This window comes from Stegodyphus dumicola, chromosome 6, assembly GCF_044657685.1.
Source record: "Stegodyphus dumicola isolate Sdum_Otavi_A_Nest chromosome 6, ASM4465768v1".
Classification (NCBI taxonomy): domain Eukaryota; kingdom Metazoa; phylum Arthropoda; class Arachnida; order Araneae; family Eresidae; genus Stegodyphus; species Stegodyphus dumicola.
In genome coordinates, this window is record NC_140773.1 from 26,246,000 (window position 1) to 26,273,730 (window position 27,731).

The following is a 27,731-nucleotide window of genomic DNA, read 5'->3' on the forward strand; positions in this document are numbered from 1 at the left end:
ATTTAGGTAAAAGATAAAGCAATAAAAATGCATCTAAATACCTCACAACTTTTATAAAATTTTCTCTCAGTTTTTTGTATAAAAATCTAAAAAATACAAAACGATAGATAATTTCTTTATTCATGTTAGTGACATTTTTCTATTTAGGTATTGTGTATCAAAGATATAAGTGATCTTAACTCACAGTATTAAAAATCAGAAAATTTAGGAATTTAGTAATTAATATGTATGTACAGCGCTCAAGGCTCGAATTCATGTTTGAATAAATTAAAATGGAATTATTGAATTATTTGAATTGAATTATTTCCAAGTTCATCGCGCCCTCTAACTTTCACCATTTAAAAGAAGGTAAAAAGTATATCAAGGTAAAAAAGACATAAAAGGTGAAAAGGTAAAAAAGAAGGCAAAAAAGACATCTGTTACATAGCAAAGGCACACAACTAGTTCACTAATAAGTTTAGCTACATAAAACCAGACAGATCCTTGTGCGTCCCCTCTGGTTAATAACATCTGGTCTAAGGGATGGATGGTTTCGGGGTGGACATTTTAAGGAAAACTGGTTGGTATCTATTTTACACATGAGGAAACCACGAAAATTCTCATGCTCATTACTCGTTCACCGACATTTGAACAAAAATGTTTAGACCTTGGCCATTGGTGAGCCTTTATTAAATCTAGTTTCACGAATGGCCATCCGTAAAATTAATCAATTTTATTTACAAATCCATAAAATTAAATAATTTCACGAATAGCCATCCGTAAAATTAATCAATTTTATTCATAAATCCATAAAATTAAATCAGTTAACACCTATTCTTAAAAAAACAGACATTGAATAATTCTTAAAACAGGTAAAATTTATTTCGAGTTGATTTTTATCGTGTGACAGTTAAGTTACTGCTAAAACTAAACTCTTTAACACTAAAAATACAGACGATTAATAAGCATTTTTCAGCAAAAGGAGTAAAATTTTCCGTTCTAATAGATTGGTAGTTCAACTGTTAAGGATAGACTGGGAAAAGTAACTGAGTGACAAGAGTGAAATCATTAACAGACAATAAGCATTGGAAAATTAAGATAAAAAATTAAAAAAAAAAAAAAAAAAAAAAAAAAAAACCTGAAAGCTTTCAGATTTTATATTACGCTCAAAGGGCGTTTTTTTAACGTTTTGTGTGCTACCTTTATTTATTAAATATCATGTTATTAGCACTTAAACCACACAAAGTTCAGTTCAACAGCATTATCACAAAATATTTAAAAACAACATATCTTAAGAATTTCCGATACGCAGTTTCGAGCGCTGGAATTAAAAATGTTAGTTTCTGTACAGTGTTGCCATTGCTCGCTTTGAAGTCCTTGAGTTTGTGAATCAAAAATTCGTTAAATGTTTACAAAATATGAAACAGATAATAAAACAAATTCGAAATTCGGGTGTTCAAGTGCTCTTGCTCGGGAGCAGGATAACGTTATTCAAAATTTGATGGCTCTACATGGTGTCCACCGATAACATCGCGGCAAAAACATCGCGGACGAAAACGTCGCGGAGAAAACAACGCAAGGCGAAAACGTCGTGCTACAAAACATCGTGGGCGAAAACATCGCAAAGAGAAAACATCGCAGTTCTAAAACATCGCGGTACAAAATATCGCCGTCGAAAATAAAGCGGTTCAAAAACTTCGCAGTTTAAAAACATCGTCGTCGAAAATATCGTGGTAAAAAATAAAGTATCTACAAATCATCGCATGACGATAACATCGCAGACATACTTTTTTCAGGTTTTAATAATTGTAAATGGATATTCCCGTAATGATTTGTGAGCGCAAGATGTTAAGAAGGAGAATTTTTACTTTCACATTTTTTTTATTAACTAATAAATTTTTGCTGAAAAAGTAAGAAGGAAACTTAAGCATAGAAAATTAAATGCAACTTATAGATTATAGTTTTCATGAAAAATTACCAGTAAAAACTTTATAAAAAACGATTTATTAATTGCCTTTGTTAGTTAACTATGTCGGTTTAAAATTCTATTAAGTGCTATAAGTTGCAATATTTTTCTATGCTTAAGTGTCCTTTTTATTTTCTCAGCAAAAAATTTATTGATTAATAAAAAATATGAAAGTAAAAATTATCCTTCTTTCCATCTTGCGCTCACAAATCATTACGGGAATATCCATTTACAATTATTAAAACCTGAAAAAAGTATGTCTGCGATGTTATCGTCATGCGATGATTTGTAGATACTTTATTTTTTACCACGATATTTTCGACGACGATGTTTTTAAACTGCGAAGTTTTTGAACCGCTTTATTTTCGACGTCGATGTTTTGTACCACGATGTTTTAGAATTGCGATGTTTTCTCTTTGCGATGTTTTCGCCCACGATGTTTTGTAGCACGACGTTTTCTCCTTGCGTTGTTTTCTCCGCGACGTTTTCGTCTGCGATGTTTTTGCCGCGATGTTTTCGGCTGTAACCCTTACACACAATGCGTTCACAATACGAGAAACATACATATACATTCATGCAGATTCTTCATTATTTAATTTCTTTAACTATAATACAGGGCGATAGCATTTGGTGGCAAAAATTTGAAACGTAAAACTGACATTTAGAGGGAAAATGCCACTTCGAAACTAATAGCCCTTCTGGTCTAATAAGAAATAATTTGTAATAATGAATTTAAATTATTTAATTCCACCAGTGAACACAAATTAACAAAGTTTTTTAGCTATCTAATTCTACCAATAACACGAATCAACAATAGTTTTTGCATGAACAAAAAGAGCTGCTATAGCACTTGCAGAATAAATTCTTCAGACATTTGTCCATCTTTTGCATCTCGAACAAAAGACAAAGAATTTTATTTCGAAACTAAAGGCTGAGAAAGGTTGGGAAGGTCATGAATGAACTAAAAGAAAGATGAAAAAACATAAAATAGCAATCTTAATGTTTAGTACTACATCGAATTTCTAAGTAAGCAGACAGAAATCTAACCGGGACGCCCTTCCTTGAAAACATGCCCGGGTATATAATCGCAAAAAATAGTAGGGGTAGAGAAGGGAATAGTTGAGTTTTGTGCGTATTAAGGCAAATGGCTGTCGGCCCTTTCACCCAATCAGAGAAATATCCGCCAAGGGTGTGGTTGCAACGTCCGCACATCCGCTCCAGAGCAAATTGCAGTGCCCTTACCAAGCGCTACCATCACAGCCACTGAGACCGCCTTCCAAGCAAATTATAAAGGTAGTGAGAATAAAGAAAGAGAAAACACTTCAGCGGGGGTGTCATTGGATTGGAAGCAACCATGTTTGTTAAAATGGCACTGAAGTGGGGAAAGAAACATCAGATATTTGTAGGACAAAGAAAAGGCTTGGTTGAGGTTTCCGATAGAATGTTACGCTGCACACGAAGGAGAAATTTAGGAAAAAAAAAAAAAAAAACTCAGCACTTTCAAGAAAAATAGACTTTTTGGCTTTACTTGTAACAGGAAAATTTTTTGCATGTGATCAAAAAATTAGCCGTAGTTGCTTGGCGAATTGGAGGGGGAAGACACATTAAACTTGTGAAGGCTAAAAAAAAAGATTTGGATGAGTTCTCCGACAGCTTGCAATTTCAACGAACGGGAGATTTTGATCAAAAAAAAAAAAAATATTTGAAAGTAAAGCTGTATTGTCTTTAATCTCTGCCAATCGGAATTTGTTGTGGTTTGACTAAAAAGGTATAAATGTAACTGGCATGCTAAATATTTGTCCTAAATTCCTCTTTCGATCTGAAGGTACTGGAATGAAAGGAAAGTAGTTATTTCGAACGCTATTATCAGTAGCATTTTAATTACATCTTAAGATCTGTTGTGTAGTGTATTATTATTATATTTCTTTGTTATTTCATCAGTTCAAATGTATTAAGCAAATAGATTATGTTATTTTTTTACAGTATTACACTTGCAATTAATACCCTGTAACGTTGCGCGCCTCCAACTTGCACGCAACCAAGAGGTGACTGTTGAAACTGGATAAAAGACAAAGTCTTGTTAAGGGTTTAAGTCCCTTTTTATTCAACGTAATAAATTACAAGTGCGTGCTCTTGACGCTCACAAACTACGCCAACTTGGCGGTCAAATAAAAATAATAACCTGAAAAGAAACTAAAGAGAAGACTCTATCTACGAGGCTCTCTAAAAGTAACTAACCTCACCGCGTTTTACAATACCGCTGCTAATTCAGCAAACTTGAAGATCACGTTGAACGATTAACAATACTTCCAGGCAAGCACACAGGCCGAAAAGCGGGGTTCTTCAATTTCTGGCCAACTACCTCCGCGCTCGTGAAGTAAGAACAGCACACCTTGAACTCGTTTCCTTTCTATTTAACTCAGAATACTTCCGCTGATAATTTGAATCCTTGCGCGTTCTACTAAAATTTACATACTCTGGCATTGGCAGTTCCAGGGGAAAGTAAGGCTTGACAGGAAAGATAGTTTAAACTTAAAATAAATGTTAGTTAAAATAAATATAAACCCTACAACCTGATGAAAACTTTTCATTAAACGGAAAAAAAAATCCTACTTATTTTATCGATTCAAGAATTCCTCACTCGGTTAACTTATCAGAACAGGCGTTTTACATTTAAATAAATAAACTTGAATAAAAATCTTTAATAAACTTTTAAACAGACAAATATGCTGGTGGTGTGTTGTGACTTATCTCACTTGTCTGGCAGTAACAACAAAACAAGCCCACGAAATTCATCGTGGCAGGGAGTGCAAGATTATGCCAGTAGTTGGCAAGAGCCCTGAGCACCATACAGGTAACAAACGGTACGACTTCGCTCAGTTCTGCCCCCAATTTTAATGCAGAGCACCCGGGGGGCGGGACGAGTTTCTGCATCTTTCTTCCCCTGCCAGGAAACTCTCGATAGGACATTCGGTTCACCGTGTATTTGAAATGTCCCCATACTGCATGGATACTAACCATTTTCAAACATCCATGCCTTCTCCAAGATTCAAACCCGTGCCGTTTGGTACCGCAGTAGGCTAGCTTAACCACCTTACCGTCAGGCGACACAGACAAATATATGAAGAAATGTTGTAATAGAAAGATTGGTAGCATCTATTATTGCTTTGAACTGACGTATATTTAAGTATTTTAGTATGGATACGATTTAGAGTAGAATAAAAATTACGTCTGCTGGTTGTTTGCAGTGAATGTTTGTTGTTAGAGCCCCATACTGCAGGTTCATGACCCTGATGGTAATCTGTGATAAAATGAAATACTTGTCTCCAAGATTTTTATAAAGAGGAGGATGGCACATTGAAAGCCTTTTCGAAGATTTCTGAAAGAAATTTTGCTTTTTCGAAGGCTCATCATCAATCCGAAACAACGACATTTCATTTCTATCAAACAATTTTTTTTTTTTTTTTATGTATAAAGTAAAAGCCAAACCATTTCTCTTAGAAAGTTCTCCTCTTGCGTAGACCCTTTGCCCAGTTCCCTATGTCATTGGCAGAGATCCAAAACCGAATAGTATGCGTTTGTGCTTGAAATCTTAGAAATTCTATGGTTTATTTTATGAGAATATATGTGTTTATGTTTTTTCTGTGGTTACATCTTATTGGCGTCTTGCAGTTTTAACTCAATTCGTGAGAAAAATCTTCTTTTGCGAAGACATAATTGTCGCAGAAGACTTCATTTTGCTAGGAAAGAAAAAAAAATATGCAAAGACATAATCTTCGTCGCATATTTTTTTCTTTTCTAACAAAATGAAGTCTTCTGTAGTATTTTAAGTGAATGATAAATTCAGTGTAAAAAATAATTAAAATAAATCACCCATAGACAGCTGTTTTTCGTATTTTGAGATAATTTACAAGGAAAATGATGAATAATTTTCGCAAACGAAACGAACCCTTTGTAACTAAAAGTCTGTTTGTTGTCGTGAAAAGTCTTTTTAAATTTTTGTTGCCTATAACTAGACATTAGAAATGTGAAGAGACTGTAAGATTAAGTTCCTTCATAGTACACTCCTTCCACTACATTGGTAGATCGTTGTTGTTGTTGTTGACTGATGCTCACTTGTCTGACCTATAGTCAGCAGAAGCCCACGAAATTTCTCGTGGCAAGGAGCTCAAGATTACGCCTGTCGTTGGCAACAGCCCTGAGCACCTTACAGGTGACAGTGCGACTTAACCGAGTTCCTCCCCCAGTTTTTATGGAAAGCACCCGGAGGAGGACAAGGGTCTTCCACACCTTTCTCTCTACCACAAACCTCTGGAGAGGATTTCCGACTAGCATTATATTTAGGGTGTCTCCATGCCTCACGGACACTATACATTTACAAACATCCATGCCTTCTCCGGGATTTGAACTCGGACCCTTCGGCACGAGAGTCAGCGGCGCTTAACCATTATTCGCCAAACGATACTCATTCACTACAGCAACTGTTTTCAGTCAATATTATAGGATATCAGATCAAAACTTTCTTTCATTTCGGTTAGATATCCCATTCTCGATCTGACATTTGTTAGACATGGCACAGAAATTTCTAAGCTATCGAGAAAACAGATTAATTCTGCTTCTAAGGTAATAATCCTTATACTTTCGTTTTCAGCAGCACTTGAAGCTTGAAACACTTAAGGGAACTTATGCACCTTAAAACCAGCAAGACCTTCGAATATGTGACTGTTGCAAGAATATGGATAATTTATTTACTTTAAAAGCAATTACTTCCAACTTTTTACAGCTGACTACATAATATAGCTGCTTTCTGAAATAGTAATCAGAAAGTTTGTGTTGCCACACATATTTTAATAATTTAATCCGCTTTGTGACAAAATGTTTCGTCATGTTTCCACCTTGCGCGCGCAGTTTAAAACATTCTGTTGCATAATTTAATTCCATATTTAATATCTAACTTTTATAACATTTGGAAACTACTGTGAACCTAAAATTCTAAGAATTTCTTGTTAAATTTTTATTTTATTTTGACTTGTGTTTATAAAATGTGTTTTATTAAAAAAATCTGTAATGTTTTCGTCCATAAAATTTTTCAATATTAAAATATTCATCAGCTTTTTGGTTCAGTTAGAAAATAGTGCCCATATAAAGAATTCCATCAAATTTCAAGGATGTACCATTAGCCATTTTTAAAATATCATTCGCGCAAGGTGGAAACATGGCGAAATATTTTGTCACAAAGAGGATTAAATTACAAAAATATTTGTAGCAACACAAACTTTCTGGTTACTAGTTTCAAAAGCAGCTATATTACATAGTCAGCTGTAAAAAGTTGGAAGTAATTGCTTTTAAAATATATAAAATATCCCAATTCTTGCAACAGTCGCATATTCGAAGATCATAAGGGGTTTAAGGTGTATGAGCTAACTTAAGTAGATATTCTACAAAGGAGTTTTTGTACACTCAATAAAAATGTAGATATGGATAAGCTGCACGAAGTTAATATTTTACAAGTACGGTAAATGAACTATATAATGAATATTCTATGTAATTATTAACTGTAAATAAAAGAAACTATTAGGCTTACACTGAGTCTGCTTCAAACGAAAAGTAATAGAAATTTCCAAATCGTATTACTTCTCCGAAAGAATTGCGATTGAAGTTCTTCCTCTTTGCAAAGACTTAGAGCAATGTTTTAGCTTATTCAACCGGTTGCTTTCAGTATTGATTTAGCTGCAATTTGAGATCCTGCGAATCATTAGAAAGATCTAAAAAATGCGCCGGATAACGAAAATGACTCTCTGAAAAAAATGAAAGAAAGCCCCCTGGGGGTCTGGGGGTCGGTATTCCGGGCACGTGTAATCCACGTTCACTGCATAATCTCGATACGCAGACCGTCAACAATACATTTCCCTCCTCCTCAAAGATTTCTTTAAGTCCTACGGCTTGTTGTTGCTGCTGCTTCCCTCGGGTATTTACATAAAGAAGATTGTAGTTCCCCAAAGCCCCCCCCTCGAAACCTTTTCGATGAAATATCTTAGTCTAATGATGTGGTGAAGCTAAAGTGCCTTCATTTATTCACCATTTTTTTTGCTCCCCTTTTTTCCCCTTCTAACATTCCTCTTCTTCCCTTTACTGATTTTACGTTTTGATGCCTTCTGTATTTTATTTTCCCCTTTCTTTCTTTACGGTATTACCGATGTCTTTCTCAAAGGGAAAAAAAAAAATTCCCTTTTTTTTCGTTTTTACTATTAAGCTCAGTCTTACACGGAGTATATTATTTTTGTTCCTCCCTCTCCCAACTACGTCTCCAGAAATACCACCTGCATGCAGATGTAGATACTTTTGCGCGAATATTGAAACGGTATGATGACTCGGTCGTTAGGCGTGTAGCCTTTCCTATTTTTCCAGTTTTTTCTTTTTTTCATTTTTTGTTCCAGTTTTTACGTAAGCCTTTCTAGGCCTATCTATTCTATGTCATCCCCGATACAGAACTAAACCACTCGCGTTGCAAATGGAGAAGGGGGTAGTAACAGGGAAAGCAGCGAAGCACACAAGAACGATATTCAAAAATAATCTTCTCTGAAAACTTGATCCTTTTTCTCCTCCGTTATGCCATTTTGGACAGGCGATACTTACAAATGCGAAATGTTGTTCATTCTTTTTAATGCTACTTTTTTATTTTTTCTTCATCTTCTTTTTAGGCTCATTCACTGTGGCTTCTGGTAGAAATAATTACTGTTCGCAAAATTCATTTGACAGCTTTTACACCTTAGAAAGATCAAGTATAAGTACAAAATATTTTTATAGCAAAGAATTTTTTTTTAGCTTTCTCACCAACGAAATTATTGAACATAAGCCACATGATTTTATTTTTTTCTACTTTTCTTGCTGAAAATCTAGATATCTAATTTTGAAAATTTAGCGATTTCCCTAAAGTAGATTTGAATAAAAGTTTGTTTCATAATCTTTAATTAAGTTTGATGTTTTTGTTACATATTCTCTGTCTAAATGCTTCAGTAAGATAGGAAGGATTACTTAGAACATACTTCTCTATAGAGAATTACTAGAACATGAGACCCTTGAACCCCCTCTGTATAGACTATTCTAGAATGACCAATGGGAATACGCAATCCCATTGGTCATTTATCCGTCTCATTACTCACAGCGGCATCCGGTAGTAGAAATATGTTACAACCGTGAGGAAGGTATGAATAACCATTGGGCCATCATTTGAACAATGCGGTTTTTTTTATATTTCTTTTATTTTCAGAATTAATATAAACAGAGTTCTTTCTTAATTTGAAATATATTCTTCTTCATCCTCTGCTAGATCATAATACAGCGTGGTCATAAAGAAACTTCCCAATTATCTGAAGTCCTAGCGGCCTATCCACCCAAGCAATGAGATACATTCCGCAAGGAAAGAAGAGGAAGAATGACCTTCTTGTTTACATTAGCTGTTGTTACATTAGCCATAAGTCATGTGATCTCTGAGGTCATCTGCATTGCTTGTTTACATTAGCTATGCATAAGTCACGGGATCTCTGATGTCATCGGAATGTATCTCATTGAAATGAAATTTCAGATGTTGACATTGATGTAAATAACCAGACTTAGATCCCATCTCTTAGTAGAGCAGATAACCAAAAAAAAATATAAATGCTCAAGAGAAAAACTGCACAATTGACATATCTGCAGCTTTTATGAAGATCATTCGTGAAATGAACAAGATTTTTGGTGTCTACACCAAAATTATTCGATGTAATTAATCAACCATTGGGCGCGTGAATGAAGTTTGATTTGCTTATGTATTACTAATTTTATTAAATGCTTTATATTTTCGTAATTGCGTTTTGCATGCTAAGTTTCTTATTCCAACATCGCCAGCTTGGCAGCTATGATTAATTTCCAAAATTTTGAACATTATCAATTAATTCTCCAAATTCTGGACTTCCGTAATTACCGTTAGAGCCTCCATTTCAGATCTCATTGATAAATTCTAAAGTTACCATTTTTCGATGGAGGCAAAGTCATCGCTCTTAGGTACTCCTATGTTGCACAGTCCTACTATAAGGTGTTTCTCCGGCTTTCTTGGCGTGCCTTCGTGGTGTAGGGGTCCACATGCTGGGCGCGTATTCGAGAGGTCCATAATTCGGTTCCTGGAGAAGGCGTTGCTCATTTTTCACTTCTGCTTCCAAAAAAAAAAAAACCTAATGTTTCTACAGTGGCTCCCGAATTAAAATAGTGGTGGATGATGATTCTCCACACCCAGGATTTGGCGACTGAGTAACCTAAAAACCCCAGTCGCCCTTTAAAAGGGAGAGTATATAAGGTATTTCTCCCGCCTTCCTAGGGTGCCTTCGTAGTGTAGTGCCCTGCACGTTGGGCGCGTATTCCAAAGGTCCGCGGTTCGATTCCTGGCATAAGCATTGCTGATTTTTCATCTCTCCTGCTTCCAATTAATCTAATGTCTCTACAGTGGCGCCCAAACTAAAAGGGTGGTGGATGATGATTCTCCACACCCAGGATTTGGTTTTTGGGTCCTTTAAAACCCCAGTCGGCCTTTTTAAGGGGGAGTATATATGGTGTTTTTCCTGCCTTCTTGGCATGCCTTCATGGTGTTGTGGTCTGCATGCTGGAAGCGTATTCCAGAGGTCCATAGTCCAATTCCCGGCGAAGGCTTTGCTCATTTTTCCCTTTTCCTGCTTCCAAAAAATACCTAATGTCTCTACACTACTCTTGAGAATCATTGTTATCAAAGGACCAATTATAACACAAGAAGGGAAAACGAAGAAAGCTTTTACTGGAATTACAAGAATTTGACGAGTACAGCATTTCGAAATAGAGACATCTCCCTTAACTAGGCAGGTCTGTGGCCACCGCTATCCGTTTAGCAAACTGCGATGGATATCTGGTACTGGGATTATCTGAAATCTAAGGTGTACCCATCAAATCCACCAGATTTGTTGAAATTGACAGATGCATAAAATGTTAAGTTATATAGATACCCCCCTGTGATGTTACGTTCGTCATTATTGTCAACAATCTTCCACAGGAAGTGCGGCAATATGTTATCGTCTACGAAGGTCGGCAGGCAGAAAACTTGTTATTCCAATAAATTTTTTCTTTTTTAACTTCTCCTCTGTCGAGTTATCATCGGTTCTTTATAATACTCTTCTTTGCAAATGTTTTACACCGACGATTTTCGTTATACGTGCATCGTTCCAACACCATTTATGGCTTTAGAATGCGCTGATCAATTTGCGCAGGAAAAAAGGTCGGTGTTGCCATTCGAAAATTTCGAAATTGTTTCCACTGTAACTGTAAACATGAGAGTTCTATTGTTTTAAATATGTTTTTGAAGTGATAGAAACGTATTAACCAGTATTTCCAGGGAGATAGAATTAAAACTTATATTTACTGCTGCTGTGGTGCCTGTTCTGCTAAGAGGAATCTGTCTAAATTTTCCCAGGTTTTTCTCTATAATTTACATCCACAGATCTGTTTTTTTTTAAAACATCAGCGTTAGCTTAAAAAATATTTTCGGAAGCACGTTTCCAGATTCTTGGTAAGGTCATTTTGTTGCATTTAAATTGTTTTGCAGCTGACAAAATTCCACCGCTCTGCAACTTTTCGTTTTTCTTTTGGTGCTACAAGAGCTGGAAATCGCAATTCGATATTTCCTAGAAAACTCTTTTTCTGTCTTTTACTTTTACAGTTGGATGATATTCAATTGGAATAAAAATATTCATTTCTATCGGCGGATAAAATTAGAAAAATAATTACCATTAATAACGATACGGTTAACTTAAAAATTGAAAATAGGCCAAAACAAATGACAGATGTTATGAAAGATTTATTTTGAACGAAGGCTTTGCAATTTTGAGCTACAACGTAACTTATAGCTGCATTCGCCAATAATTCCGGTTTAAATTTTCATTTGCTACAATAATTATGGGACAGAGGTAGTAGGAGACTAAGCTTTTAGACTATATTTATTTTAGTGTAAGCGAAAGAAGCGAATGGAAGATAATTGATTGGTACGCAAATTAAGGGTGCTCCATACACCTTAAACCCCTTATGACCTTCGAATATGTGGCTGTTGCAAGAATTGGAATAATTTATTTATTTTAAAAGCAATTACTTCCAACTTTCTACAGCTGACTTCATAATATAGCTGCTTTAGACACTAGTAACCAGAAAATTTGTGTTGCCACGAATATTTTTGTAATTTAATCCGCTTTGTGACAAAAGTTTTCGTCATGTTTCCACCTTGCGCGCATGATATTTTAAAAATGGCTAATGGTACATACTTAAAATTTAATGGAATTCTTTATATGGGCACTATCTTCTAACTGAGCCAAAAATTTGATGAATATTGTAGTATTAAAAAAAAAATTATGCACGAAAACATTAGAGATTTTTTTAATAAAATACATTTTACAAACTCAACTCAAAATAAAATAAAAAATTAACATGAAATTCTTAGAATTTTAGGTTCACAGTAGTTTCCAAATGTTATAAAAGCTATATATTAAATATGAAATTAAATTATGCAACAGAATGTTTTAAACTGTGCGCGCGAGGTGGAAACTTGACGAAAAATTTTGTCACAGAGCGGATTAAATTATAAAAATATTTGTGGCAACACAAACTTTCGGATTACCATTTCAGAAAGCAGCTATATTATGCAGTCAGCTGTAAAAATTTGGAAGTAATTGCTTTTAAAATAAATAAGTTATCCCAATTCTTGCAACAGTCACATATTCGAAGATCTTATGGGTTTTAAGGTGTATGAGTCCCCTTAAAACAACAGAATCCATTCAAATATAATATAAATAAAGTACTTTAAAACTATTCTCCGAAATATGCTTTTGACTGAAGAAATTCCTGACTGAAAAATAAATTGCTACCTTCTGAAACTGCTGAGAAGCAGATCATTCGGAATTGAAAATGTCGGTGCCGTGTCTCCACCAGAAACATTTTGCTTTCTTGTTGGGAAGAGAAAATTGATAATTAGAAAACCTTTCTTTTCAAAAACCTTTTCTTTCATCCAAATCCCTTTGCTCTCGGGTCTTGGTATTAAATTAACATTGTCGAAACCTTGCTTATTAACGAAACTCGAAGCACGCCGGAAGCGCGGGAAAAAGAACTTTTTCAAGAACGCCGAAAAGCCAGAGAATGAGTAGCGGAAGAGAGCGAGAAAAGAGACTCTCTCTCTGTCGCTCTCTAAAAAGAAAGATCTCTTCGTGTATCCAAAGTTAACAAATTCAGGCAGATTACCGAATCCCCCAACGCGTACTTTGCTGTCTTTACACAAACAGATATTCTGACGAAGTAAAAGTTGGATCATCCTCTGAGACCGCGGACTCCCCCATCTGGGTGGAATGGCGTCTGAAAACCTTCTTGAGTTCCTTCTCCACTAATTAGTGAGGCAAGACGCACGGCGAAGAGAACTTATTCGTTTAATTAGATATGTAAATTCGAGATGTAGCTTTTCGGCAGAGAGGCTTCTTCTGTAAAAATGCTTTTGCAAGGGGCAATTTGCCTTAATGCTCGCGATTGCTTCCAAATTCGAGATGATTATAAGCGAAGAAGAGGAAGAAAAGATTTTTCCAGATTTTTCTCCATAGGCAGACGGAAAATCCCTCGACTTAAATAAAGATTCATTAGCGGAGCGGGAAATGTTTTTAAAGCATTTCAGGTTTCCCCTCAAGAAACGATGGCGTTTTAAACTTTTCTTCGACCTGCACCTGCTGGGTCTCCTGGGACGAGAAAAGGTTTACAGCGTAAATTGCAGTTTAATACCACCCTGATTCTTACTTTCTCACAAAAGCATAAACGAGTCACATATCTCCGAAGTTTTGCATATTTATAGATTATAAGACGTTAATTAAGTTCTCACAAACTCTAATTGATGAAATGACAAATTGGCTTAGATCTGGGAGGATTACAAAACAGTGCTATGTAATTTTTGCTCCTCAACTTAGCATATCAATCAGCACAAAGAGAATTCAATGAAATATATTTCAAATTACTATGGAAAAGCCTTACAGACTCTGCTTTGAAATACCTACTAAAGCGTTAGAAAACATCTTTTTATTCATAACAGTATTACAAATATCCATAAACATAAATTGGACATATTGTAAGTCAAACATATTTAATCAATGAATTAAATATACTGATGAAGTAAATGTTTAATTGCTAAGGAATACATTTATTGCTTTTTAATCTTTCAGTTTGAGAAGAATTGTAATTTGAAAAGAAAATTAGATATCTTAGGCCAGCGTCATGTCAAATGTCAACGGCCTAGAAAATGGCGGTTATAGGTAATAAAAGAAAAGGCTTACCTTTCCCCTAATTAAGCAATTCCCAGCTGCCTAAAAGATAAGCATGTGATAGCGTAACATAACTCAGAGGGACTTTTCGGTACTAGACCTTAGTAAAAGATACTAATTCAAAGACTATTTATTAAATTTTTAATATGAAAACGTAACCACATACGTTGCACCAAGGGTATCACTTAGATAGCAGAGGACAAGGTAGAAATATTTATTACTTTTGCCCAAACATAGCGGAATGTGATGCTTTATGTTTACGAAAATGACCTGCAAGATTATATCAATAATCATTGCAGTTTCACGTCGAATGTTGTTTACATTAACGTTGTTTAAACTGGAATATGAATTGCATTCGTGTTAAGTGTAAACTCTCTTTTTAAACCACCCCATAGGAACACATCGGAAGGGAGAAAGTCAGGCGATCTTGGCTGCCATAGATCTTGCCTTTAATGCAGAGTCTGCCTTGGATTAAAGCCCTTGATCTTGCCTTTAATCTAGAGCCTGCCTTGGATTAAAACCCAAGATCTTGTCTTTAATCCATCTACATCTTGCCTTTATCTTGCCTGCCATAGATCTTGCCGGAAGATCTTGCCTTTAATCCATCTGCATCTTGCCTTTATCTTGCCTGCCATAGATCTTGTCAGAAGGTCTTGCCTTTAATCCATCTACATCTTGCCTTTAATCCATCTACATCTTGCCTGTTATAGATCTTGTCAGAAGATCTTGCCTTTAAAAACAATCCGGTTATCGAAGCTTCCGATTTCATTTTTCCTTGTGACATACTGTTGATGTCATTGTCCTGATGACCATCAAAACTTTTTCTGTTCGTTTTCCAATGTCCCACCTCCTTGTACGCAATTTCCACGTATGTACGTTTCATAACTTACTTAATACCGTTTTCGGGTCATCTAATGAAAGAGTCATCCTATGAAATATAATAAAAAAATTTAGAAAATCCTTCCTTAAAATTTTACAGCCTCCTAGTTTTGACATTAAACACATCGACTAAAAACATTTTTAAAATCATATTCGTTTTGGAAGTTTTGGAGTTCGTTTTGGAAGTTTTGGAGTTCGTTTTGGAACAGAATCATAAAGCTGTACAATTACCATTATTTCACTATTAGCTGTATAGTTACAATTAAGAGTTATTTATAATTTCAGTCTTTACTATCACTTTTCCTTTCCGTTTCCTCACCAGAATGCAAATTCGTTATAGAGTATTTAAGTCGATGGTTTTGGATTATAAGACATAGCTTGTTTCTGCCTTTCAATGCCACGTTACTAAGTTTTTGCCAGCTCTGATAAGATTGTGATTATTCGGCATTGCGTTACAGCTGCCGTCACTTAAATTGTGAGCCAATGAAAAGTTCTGAGCCAACTTAGAATTGAAGTTAATTGTGTAGCCTTCAACTATTAGGCTTTGTTTAAATTCTGGCATTACTATTATTTTAAGTGGTGGTTGGCATTTTAAGCACAAGACGGGCATTTATGTTCAAGTTCTGATTTTCATAGAAAGGTTATTCTAATTTTCCCAAGACTCTGTAATTTATACCTTACACAACAATAAATAGTTCATAGTTTGCTTCTCGTTTATGCTCCCAAAGAAAATCTATAAAGCATTGCTTTATTTTGATATTACAATTTCTTTACAGTTAAAATTTATGAATTTCTCAATTAAAAATCAGCTTTGACATATTAAATAATCCGGAATTCAATACAGAATCAATTCTAGATAGAATAGACAACATTTTTGTATTTCTCAAAATTAGGTTTCGATCCTGTACAAAATATTAGTTTTGTGCTGGCGTCGATTCTACACCGGTGTCGGTTTTATGCAGGTATCCTAATAAACAATAATTCAATCAATATTCTTTCCTCTAGATTATTCTTTTCCACGTGATATCAGTTTCTTCCTCTGCTCAAAATTAGTCAGGTTTATAGTATACGGGTTTTAATCCTATGTCATGTCGATTCCGTGGTCTTATGTCTGAATCTGTATAACGCTGCGTCGATAGTACGCTGGTGTCGACCCTATATAGAGTCAGCCATTTCTCAGTTTCCACTCTGTGCAAAGAAAAAATATGCATTAATCCTCTTTATTATTACATCGTTATTCAAAACTGCTTTTTTATAATGTTGATTTAATCCTGTTTCGATTCCGGCGTATCGATAATCGTAATAATATGGCGTATCGATGAGGAGCGTCGATCCCATGCAGTTTTGTTCCTGTGGTGGGTTAATTGGATACAGTTCCACAAGGAGTCGATCCGATACAGTTTCATAATGAGCGCATTTATGATATACCGATAGTTTGGTGTACAGATTACTACACCATTATTCAAATTTCATTTTCATAATATCGATCATACACCGGTATCTATCCTGTTTCATTATTGATAATATAGTGCAATCAGTCAGCGTCGTTCGGTTACAGCCGAAAACATCGCGGCAAAAACATCGCGGACGAAAACGTCGCGGAGAAAACAACGCAAGGCAAAAACGTCGTGCTACAAAACATCGTGGGAGAAAACATCGCAACGAGAAAACATCGCAGTTCTAAAACATCGTGGTACAAAACATCGTCGTCGAAAATAAAGCGGTTCAAAAACTTCGCAGTTTAAAAACATCGTCGTCGAAAATATCGTATTAAAAAATAAAGTATCTACAAATCATCGCGTGACAATAACATCGCAGACATGCTTCTTTCAGGCTTTAATAACTGTAAATTTATATTCCCATATTGATTTGTGATCGTAAGATGGAAAGAAGGATAATTTTTACTTTCATACTTTTTATTAACTAATAAATTTTTGCTGAGAAAATAAGAATGAAACTTAAGCATAGAAAATTAATGCAACTTATAGCACTTAATAGAATTTTAAACCGACATAGTTAACTAAAAAAGGCCATTAATAAATCTTTTTTATAAAGTTTTTACTGGTAATTTTTCATGAAAAGTATAATCTATAATTTGCATTTAATTTTTTATGCTTAAGTTTCCTTCTTACTTTTTCAGCAAAAATTTATTAGTAAATAAAAAAAATGTGAAAGTAAAAATTATCCTTCTTTACATCTTGCGCTCACAAATCATTATGGGAATATCCATTTACAATTATTAAAACCTGAAAAAAGCATGTCTGTGCGATGTTATCGTCATGCGATGATTTGTAGATACTTTATTTTTTACCACGATATTTTCGATGACGATGTTTTTAAACTGCGAAGTTTTTGAATCGCTTTATTTTCGACGACGATGTTCTGTTAGCACGATGTTTTAGAACTGCGATGTTTTCTCTTTGCGATGTTTTCTCCCACGATGTTTTGTAGCACGACGTTTTCGCCTTGCGTTGTTTTCTACGCGACGTTTTCGTCCGCGATGTTTTTGCCGCGATGTTATCGGCGGACACCGGGTCGTTCCCATGCAGTTTTGTTCGGTGTCCGCCAAAAAACATCGCGGTAAATACATCGTGGACGAAAATGTCACGAAGAAAACAAAGCAAGGCGAAAACGTCGTCCTACAAAACATCGTGGGAGAAAACAAAGCAAGAAGAAAACATCGCAGTTTTAAAACATCGCGGTACAAAGCATCGCCGTGGAGAATAAAGCCGTTCAAAAACTTCGAGGTTTAAAAAACTTTGTCTTTAAAAATCAGCGCATTACGATAACATCGCAGACGTGTTTTTCAGGATTTAAAATTTGTAAATACTCATTCGTATAATGATTTGGGAAATGAAGAAAGAATGATGAATATCTTTAATATTTCATGTCTTTGAATTAATTAATAAATTTTTGCTGAAAACATAAGAAGAATATTCAGAAACTGAGTGGAAAAATAACGCTAAGTGTAGCGATTAATAGAATTTCAAGCTAATATACTTAATTAATAACTGTCATTAATTAAATAATCTCGTTTATTCAATTTCATTTTCATTTAAATTTTCATATTCAATTTGGTATTTCTCATGCAAAATATAGTCTAAAAAAGATTAGAAAAAGGATGATGAATAACTGTTTGCGGTTATCTTAGTGTTAATTTTCTGGTCATTTTCAGTTTCTGAATGCTTACGTTTCCTTCTTAATTTTTCAGCAAAAATTTTTTAGTTAATTCAAAAATATAATAACAAAAAATATTCGTCATTCCTTTCTTCATCTCACAAATCATTATGCAATTATGTATTTACAACTTTTAAAGCCTTAAAAACAAGTTTTTTCGATGTTGTCTTCATACAATGGTGTTTTATTTCTTACCACGATATTTTCGACAACGATGTTTTTAAACTGCGAAATTTTTGATTTGCTTTATTTTCGACAACGATGTTTTGTACTACGATGTTTTAGAACTGCGATGCTTTCTCCTTACTTCGTTTTCTTTCACTATGTTTTGTAGGAGGACGTTTCCGCCTTGAGTAGTTTTCTCAGCAAAGTTTCCGTCCGCGATGTTTTTTACTGCTATGTTTTCTCCTGTAACTCTTTTGTTCCTCTGTCGTGTCGATTCTACACAGTTTAGACACTATGAATGTAAGCCAGTCTTCTGCTAACTGTCGTGTCGATTCTACACAGTTTAGACACTATGAATGTAAGCCAGTCTTCTGCTAACGGTCGTGTCGATTCTACACAGTTTAGACACTATGAATGTAAGCCAGTCTTCTGCTAACTCTCGTGTCGATTCTATACAGTTTAGGCACTATGAATGTAAGCCAGTCTTCTGCTAACTATCGTGTCGGTTCTACACCGTTTAGACACGATGAATGTAAGGTAGTCTTCTGCTAACTGTCGTGTCGATTCTACACAGTTTAGACACTATGATTGTAAGCCAGTCTTCTGCTAACTTCTGTTATGACAACCCTTACCTAAAACTATTTCACCAGTTTAACAAAAACTGCTAATAGCTTCATTTTATTTTGCATCTACAGTTAAAAAAGCAGGATACTAATTATTCGACGGAAAAGTTCCATGAAAATGTGCAGCCAGAAAAGAAATAATGTTTAGTTTATAGCGATAAAATATCTTTTCTTGCCCTTGTAATCTTACTGTAAAATGAATCACTTAAATTTTTGGAAAACACACCTAGCAATGAAATATACTGTTCCCAAAGTCGATTCTGAAGCTGAACTGTATTTAAGTATATGTTATAGTTTTTAATGAGATATCGATATTTCCTTCAAGGATTATATTCCTTCTCTGTGGGTGGAGGGGAGAAAATAAAAACAAAAACACTGCGAGAAAATGTTTAGAAGGATGAGAATTGCTAGTATCATGAACATATCTTTTTTAAAAAGTTTATTTAAATGTAATTTTCCAGACTTTCTTATTTCTCTCCATAATAGAAACTAGTGTATTTTACAGACTATAAGACACACGTTTTTCTTCAAAAAAAAAAAAAAAAAAAAATGCCTCCGAATTTCAGGTGCGTCTTATATTCGAAATTAATATAAAAATGTCCAATGTTTGATTAAAAATTCCCGCCAGTCTTAAAAATGGCCATATACTCGATGCCGCGGGAAACCTATCTATATCTGGCAACATTGGATTCAACTGGCAGCAACTGGCAACACTGTTTCCCTCCCGTTCCGCCATCACAAACCCAGAATATTGTGTAGCCTATGATGCATCAATGCAGTCTACGGTGCCAGTGAACTTGAATTGAAATTGATTTGTGTTATCGGTAGAAGAAGAAGAAGAAAGTTCAGATGACGGTTTTCAAGGACTTTAAAGGTCAGTTCGGTTTTATAAACTAAGAATTTTTTCTTTCTGTCTGACTTTTCAAATTAATAATAAAAATTGTAAAAATGCTATTTAAAAGGAATGTTTAAAAATTAATGTGCGTCTTACAGTCCGTAAAATACGGTATATAATGAGCATTTATGAGAAATAAAAAGTGTCTCAACAAAAGCGCCAGATTTAATATGCCCACACGAATACTTTATTTTTAGAAGGTAGAAAATGTTTTTACATTCTTACAGCAGGCAAATATTCTGATTTAAGAATGTTGAATTTGATTTGACCTGGCAATACTGGCATTTTATCACTGTCGATTCATTTCTGATTTGATCTCCCAAGAGTGGCATTTTATCACTATCAGTTCATTTCACAGCTTCGTTGCAGTTTAGTCGACTTAGTGGGATAAGATTTGGACTGAGTTTTGATTGCGAAAATTCATTACAAAATTGGCGAGTGCTTTACACAGTCTTTTCTTATGGTGCTTGGTGCAATCCTTTAACATTAAAATGTACTTAATGGAACTTAATGGTTAAAATGTACTTAATGTACTTAATGGAACTTAATGGTTAAAATGTACTTAATGTACTTAATGGAATCGCAGACTAATAGAGAAATTCCCGGACGTACTAGTTGCAATTGTCTGTATGTAAATATATATTCCTTTTATTGGGCATGTTGAATCTGGCGCTTTTATTGTGACACCCTTTACTTGGAAATATAAGGAAAATTTTGAAAATCAGTAAGATACAAATGTACGATACAATAATCTATGAATGATACGTAGACACAAGTAAATGTTAGACACAAGAGATTAATTTTGATAACTATATGTAATTTAATACACAGATTTAATATTAAATCCTTTAAATGTCTTACATTTATTCAGTTAGCACTTTTCTTTCTGTAAATAGCAAAAGCTTTAATAAGCTTTATTCAGTGGTGTAGATTTTGCTCTTCAAAAGCCATCTGAGAGACTCCAGACCACAAAAATTCATATTTAGTTACATAATATTAATGAAACGAAAGTTCAGAATGTGAGTCTTTTCGGCCTGCATGGCGGATCCATCATCTAACCTAGTAATATCACTGTAAGAACGAAAAGTAATATCAATGCAATAATTTCGATGTACAAAATAATGTAATTAGAAAAAGAATTTAAATTGAAAGTTGCGTTTTCTCGACTAAGTTGAAAATGTATGTCTTTCATTTCGCCTATATTTCTTATCGATGGTGTTAAAATTTCTCATGCTTTGTTTGTAAAGAATGATTACGTTACCTGATGCTAAAATTAATTGGCAGGAAAATGAGTAATTAGAAATGATTAATTAGCATGAGAATGTTAGAATTAATAAGCATGAGGGAGTGTACTCCCTTATATGTATTCTCGTGTTAGAACTAATTGCAAAAATAATTTAAATTGGCTTGAAAGTTGCATTTTCTCATCTAATCCTAAACTGAAGATGTGCGACTTTCATTTCTCCTAATTTCTTACCAAGGGCCTTAAAATTCTCAGGCTTCTTTTGTAAAGAATAATCTCATGAGTGTTCTCATGCTATAATTATTTAGCATGAGACTGCTAGAATTAATGAGCATGACGGACTGCGGATTAGTTTCATACTCATGCGTATTCTCATGCTAGAATTAAATAGAAAAATAATTTAAATTGGCTTGAAAGTTGCCTTTCCTTATCTAATCCTGAGTGGAAAATGTATGACTTTCATTTCTCCTACATTTTATATCCAGGTTTTAAACATTCTCATGCTTCGTCTGTAAAGAATAATCACGCTCCTTCATGTTGATAATCACTCTTCGTCTCCTGGATTTGGTCGAATGGGTTTCCGTGCTATTCCTCAGCCGCCGAATAAGAAAGTAAGGAATGGTCGAAAGAGAAAGTACGGAGTTGACGCTTTTCTGCAGGTTTTCTTTCATAGCAAACGGAATAACAATGGCTCGAATCTTGGAAAGAGAGCGCAGTCAATTTTCCGTGTTTTCTGCTTCGAAACACCTAAGAAACATCTTACCAACTCTGTAGATGATTTTACTTAAATGATTATCTTCAATATTGTGTCATACAAAGATACAATACTTTATTTATGGTTTTTTAGATTTCATTCTTACCTAGCAAAGAGTTTAATAAAAATTAAGGTCATTATTAAACCACTGAGGATCCAAACATTTGGATTCATTCCTGATGATTTACACTATATATGCTTGATACTATTCTAAAGAACTGAAAATCTGAGCAATTTCTTTATTCAATTACTTACTTCAGCTACTTACTTTAATTTTAGTTACTTCAGTTTTTTAAGGATAATATTCACAATATTTAAAAAAATTCTGATAGCTTTCACATTTTATATTACGCCCAGAGGAGCGTTTTTAATGTTTTGTGTGTTACCTTTATTACGTTCTTCGCACTTAAACTATAAAATTTAATTCAATAGCAATATCACAAAATATTTAAAAATAGCACATCTTTAGAAATTCCGATAGACAGTGTGCCATGCTGGAGGTAAAACAATTGTTTCCCTCTCACAGTGTTACTATTGCTCACTTCGAAATCTTTGGGTTTATTTATCAAAAATTCGTAAAAGTTTCACAAAATATGAAAATAGATAATAAGACAAATTTGAATCTAAATTCAGACTTTCATGTGCCCGTGTTCGGGTGGAGGATTACGGTATTCAAAATCTTCTGGCCGTAAGTACTTTCGTTTTCTTACAGTGCGAGAAATATACATACATTCATGCAGATTCTTCATTATTTAATTTCTTAAAATATAACACAGAACGATAACATTTGGTGGCAACACTTTGAAAAGTAATTCAGCACTTTTAGTAATTCAGTGCTTTTAGTAATTCAGCGCAAAATTTCATTTTAAACAAAGAGAAACAAAGTGGTAAAAGAAAAAAAAAAAAAAAAAAAAAAAAAAAAAAACAATTCTTATAAAAGGATTAAACTTGCCAAGCCTGTCAGAAGGTTAAATGCATGAACTACTCTGCAGATACAAAACCGTCTACGGTAATCGGTTTATATAGCCTGTAATAATCACAGTCATGCATACAAAACTGATGTATGTTACTTATGAATAACACATAATTATACAATGTAAAATGAGGTATTTACGAAGAAATGTCATTATAAAGAAAATCTTATGAAAAATGGATGCATACAGGTATAAGCAAAATGATTGAATTTTTTTTTACAAGGTAATTTTCGAAAACAAAACTATTATTTACATAATAGTTTTGTTAAATTAATTTTATTTAAATTATTATTTATTATTTACATATTTTGGTCTATATAATGCTGCTGCTGTTAAATATTTTCTACATTCGTAAACCTTAATTAATTGATAAGAAAACAATTTCTTGTGCATTTAACTTTCATTTAATTTCATAAACCTCTTTTCTTTATTTACACAGTTATAATATTGCTAGAAAGCCCGGCGGTCATACGAAATGAGCGCTGTTCTAGATATTATAAATTGTAATTAAAACGATTTGTGCAAAGATGTCTGCTAATTCATACTGAATTACCCAGGGCAGGCAGCCAGGACGCCCCTTTGCTTACTGCCCCACGGTTTCCCCCTTCTACTTGCTTAAATGCTTAAAGTAGAGTGCAATGAAGGAAACCACTGGCGGTACATTTCTTAAAAGCCACCGCTAGTTCAATAAATAAAGGTTATTTAAATAATAAAATGCTAATTCACATGTCAAAGATCTCTTTGTACACAACATTTCTTGTGCAGATCTTTCCATCACTTTGAAGCTCGCCTTACAGAGGACCATCCATTATTTTTAATTTTACGTTCGTTCTTTCATGAACTCTTGAACAGGCAACATAAAGTTGACCGTGTTCAAATGCAGCCTCAGGTAAAAAATGCCAACACGCTTAAGCGTTTGTCCCTGAGACTTATCGATGGTCATAGCAAAGGCAAGTTTTACAGGAGATTATCTACGTCTCAATTGAAACGGTAAACCCTGTGCCGTAGCAACTTCCCCCCTTTGGCTAGCACAGTTACGCAAGCAACCAATAAACTATCGGCGACAAACAGACACTGAAGCCGCATATAATAAAGATATTTATTTACTTCATTTTATTTCTTTTTACATCGTTTCCGGTTTTTGCCGGTTGCATATTTCCGAATTCTATTGTATATAGATGCTAAATTTCTTTATTAAATGTTAAATGCACGTGCTAAATTTGTATTTTAATTTTTCCGGCTTAGCTTTCTCATAATATTCCTCACGCGCTGCACTGCACAGGGAATAAAACAATTTACAGTTACACAAGCAACCAATAAACTGTCGACGACAAATGCTTAAGCCGCATATATATAAGATATTATGTCTTTCAGCAGCAGGTGGCAGGGTTAAGCCGGAGCATTATTCTTCTGGGCAGATAATCGATGAAATATTCAAAAGCTTTTATATAAAAGGAATTTTTTATAGAAAATAAATCATTGCTTTCATAAATGACTGGAAATCTCCTGTGAAATCAAAATTACTGAAGATTTTAAGATATGGGAACACTTCAGTGTTTTTTGTAGTAGAATATTCCTTTTGAGTAATTGCTATTTGATAAGTGGCAATGATCTAGAAAATTAAACGAGTATTGGATTAGAAAAATTAAACAGGAGCCTACAGTATGTTACAAAGAAAAATCGTTTACAGTATTACATCGTTTCCGAAAAATCGTGATTCCAAAAAATATTATTTCAATCTTCAGAAACTTGTGATTAGTCTTCGTGCTAGAGAAAACTATATGGTAGTTTTATTTAACAGGAAAATTTATTTATTAATTTTTTTAGGAAAATTTATTAATTTTTTTATTTATTTAAATAAAACTACTATATAGTTTTCTCTAACAATTCATATAATTCTAAATGTTAGAAATTTTCAATATTATATTTTTAAACTTAAGTATATATATATATTTAATTTAAAGAACTTCCTTAACGTTTTGTACACTCAAATTAGGAAAAAGAAATCTGAATATTACACTTGCCACTTGAGTAAAAAGTATTTTATGCTTCCACTTTTTCTTATTATTTTAATGGATGCCTGCGACTTGATCAATTTGTATTTCAAAAATGTACACTTTCATTTCTTTAGTTTGATTCCTCAGTTATTATGCTATATGTAAAGGCGTATAATGCTCTAGAAAATTTGTATAATAGTTGTAGGACTTAGCATTCTTTGCTATCATACACTGTAACTAGATTTACTTGAAGTCTGTGTTGCGGCTTCTTGCAAAAACTAGAAGACGAATGCGACAGGGTAAGGGTGTAAAATTCCCTTTTATAGAACACATTTATTTACAGACGGCACGGACTTGCGCAATTGTACTTATACTCTCGCGAACCACCTGTGGTAAATAACTTAAAGATGATATAACAAACTAAATTTAAAGGTAACTAGTAGTACAGGACTATTCAATTTAATTTAAACTAGCAGGTTGACTCAGAAACCGGCGAGAAACGAATTTCGGCGATAAGAATGTGAAGCCGAAATTCAAAAATCAAACAACTGGTAGAATTAACAACGTGCGCTCTCAGTAGCAGTAGCGAAAACTCGCTCTGACTAAACTTTCGCTACTTCTAATATTTTGTGACTAAATCCACAAATCTGCATCACTTTTTTTGCTTGTTTGTTTATAGTAACCTGCATTTAGGCTATATTTCAACATATTTCAACATTTTATTCTATATTAAAAGAGAAACAGAAATGCATTTTCAGGTGAATATTCAAAATTATTATTCATAAATCATAATTTGATATATTGGAAAACAAAATTTCTGTTCAAACTTTGAAACGTTTTTTCCTAAAGCCCCAATTTAGCATAATCGTACTTTTGGCATTTTCTCAATGATGCCATGATCAATATCATCACAACTAATACGAACGCAGTGAAAACGTTTTTACCAAACGTTTTCTTCAGAAAAATTTAGCAAACATTTACGACTTCTACACTGCAGATACAAAGAAAGTCTTGAAGATTTCCTACATCACAGCGTTGTAAAATTTACTGATTGAAACTAGTTATTATGATTTACTTATATTAGGCGCTTGAGGTTTTACATTCAGTCATAAAACAGAAGAATACCTAGATTTTACAGGAAATTAAGCATATACACTTTTAAATTCTTTCACACAAACTGCAATATATTCTGTGATGAAATAAAGATAAATGGAAAGAATTAAAAAAAATTGTTTTTTAAAAATGATAACAAGAAGTACTAATCTAGCAATGATTTTTGATATTGTAAAAAAGAGAGGGCCAAAATAAAGACTACCCACAAAGGACGCGATCTTTAAATTTGGCAGCTCTATATTTAATTCAATCTCAAGTTTCTTCGGTATAATTCGCAATGAAGCTCTGCATTATAAATATAATTATGCTAATTTAACTAATTATGCGTTAAAGCTAAATCAACTGAAGAAATCTCTGCTAATATGAATGTTTAGAAAAACAACTGAAAAAATTCTTGGTAATATGAATGTTTAGAACAGTTTAGAAGCATTTTAAACCAGTAAAATTATGAAGTATTTCAAGAATAAGAATAAGAAATAAAGTCCCAAATTATTTTTTAATAAAAATAAATTTTTGCTTATATGTATCTATATATATATATAGTTCTGAATGCTTTTGTTTTTTTAACAAATTTTAAATTCTTTGTACTTATTTTCTAAATATATAATTCGAATTCTGTGCTTTAAGGTTGCTTTAAATTACGTTTTACAGGTTCTTTGAAAAGCAAGTATTTGTAAAACAGATATTTGAACTTTTATTACAATAAAAAATAGACTTACTTACTGGGAAAAGCTAGTTTTACATAAACTAAAAGTTGCAGTCATTTTTCTCTTGCTTGATATTATTCTCCTTCCAGAAATTGTTTAAAGAGCCGGTTGTTTAAAACATATTGTTGTGTTCCCAGGAGCACAGCGCCATCTATTATCATTTCTAGGAAATAGAAATGAAATAGTATTTCTAGACGTGAGAATAAAGATAGAGTACTTGATTTTCCAGCTTCGTCATATTGTTTTATGTAGCTTAGAATGCTTTGCGAATTTCATGAAATTCCATAACTGAGCATTAAGTGTGTTAAAGGTAGTTAAGTTATAGATAGTAGTTAAGTAAAGTAGTTAAAAGAGCATTAAATATGTATATTAACATTTACTCTTTTTCGATATGAATTATTACTACATTCATCTATTGCTTTATATAATCTAGTGGATATATGGATTCTTTGTAAGATATGTTTATAATGAAGATAGTGAAGTTTCGGAAAAATAAATTTTGTTCTTGAGAAATATGGATACAAATTACATACTTCTTATCTACTAAAATTTTTTCAAAGTAAAATCAATGCAATCGACATAGAAGATTTTCTAAATTTCTAATTACACTGTATTTTAATTCAGTTAGAAGTGCATTTCAAATATTTTGTATTTTTATTATTATATAATTTTTTAATGTTTTATTAAAGGCCTTGCTTCTTTAAATGAATATACTCTCCAGTTGTGTTGTAAACTCAGACCGTTTTGAAGTAGAAGAAATATTTATTTGAAAATAAAATAAATGTTGCAGTATATTGACGGACATTAAAACGGTCAATACATTATTTTATACACTTGCAATTTAATGCATTCAGCGGGAACAGGCATTCCCATTGGCTGTTTATCTGTCTCATTACTGACAGCGACAGCCAGAAGTAT

The 27,731-nt window shown here is 33.6% G+C and overlaps 1 long non-coding RNA gene across 1 annotated transcript in view; it reads right to left on the reverse strand.

Annotated features, from left to right (window-relative positions):
• Positions 1-26,899, reverse strand: part of LOC146996682 (uncharacterized) — a 325,000-nt gene extending 298,101 nt beyond the window's left edge. The window contains exon 1 of the long non-coding RNA XR_015041451.1: positions 26,830-26,899. This is a non-coding gene — a long non-coding RNA (uncharacterized LOC146996682). The remainder of the gene's footprint in view (positions 1-26,829) is intronic.
• Positions 26,900-27,731: the final 832 nt, after the last annotated feature.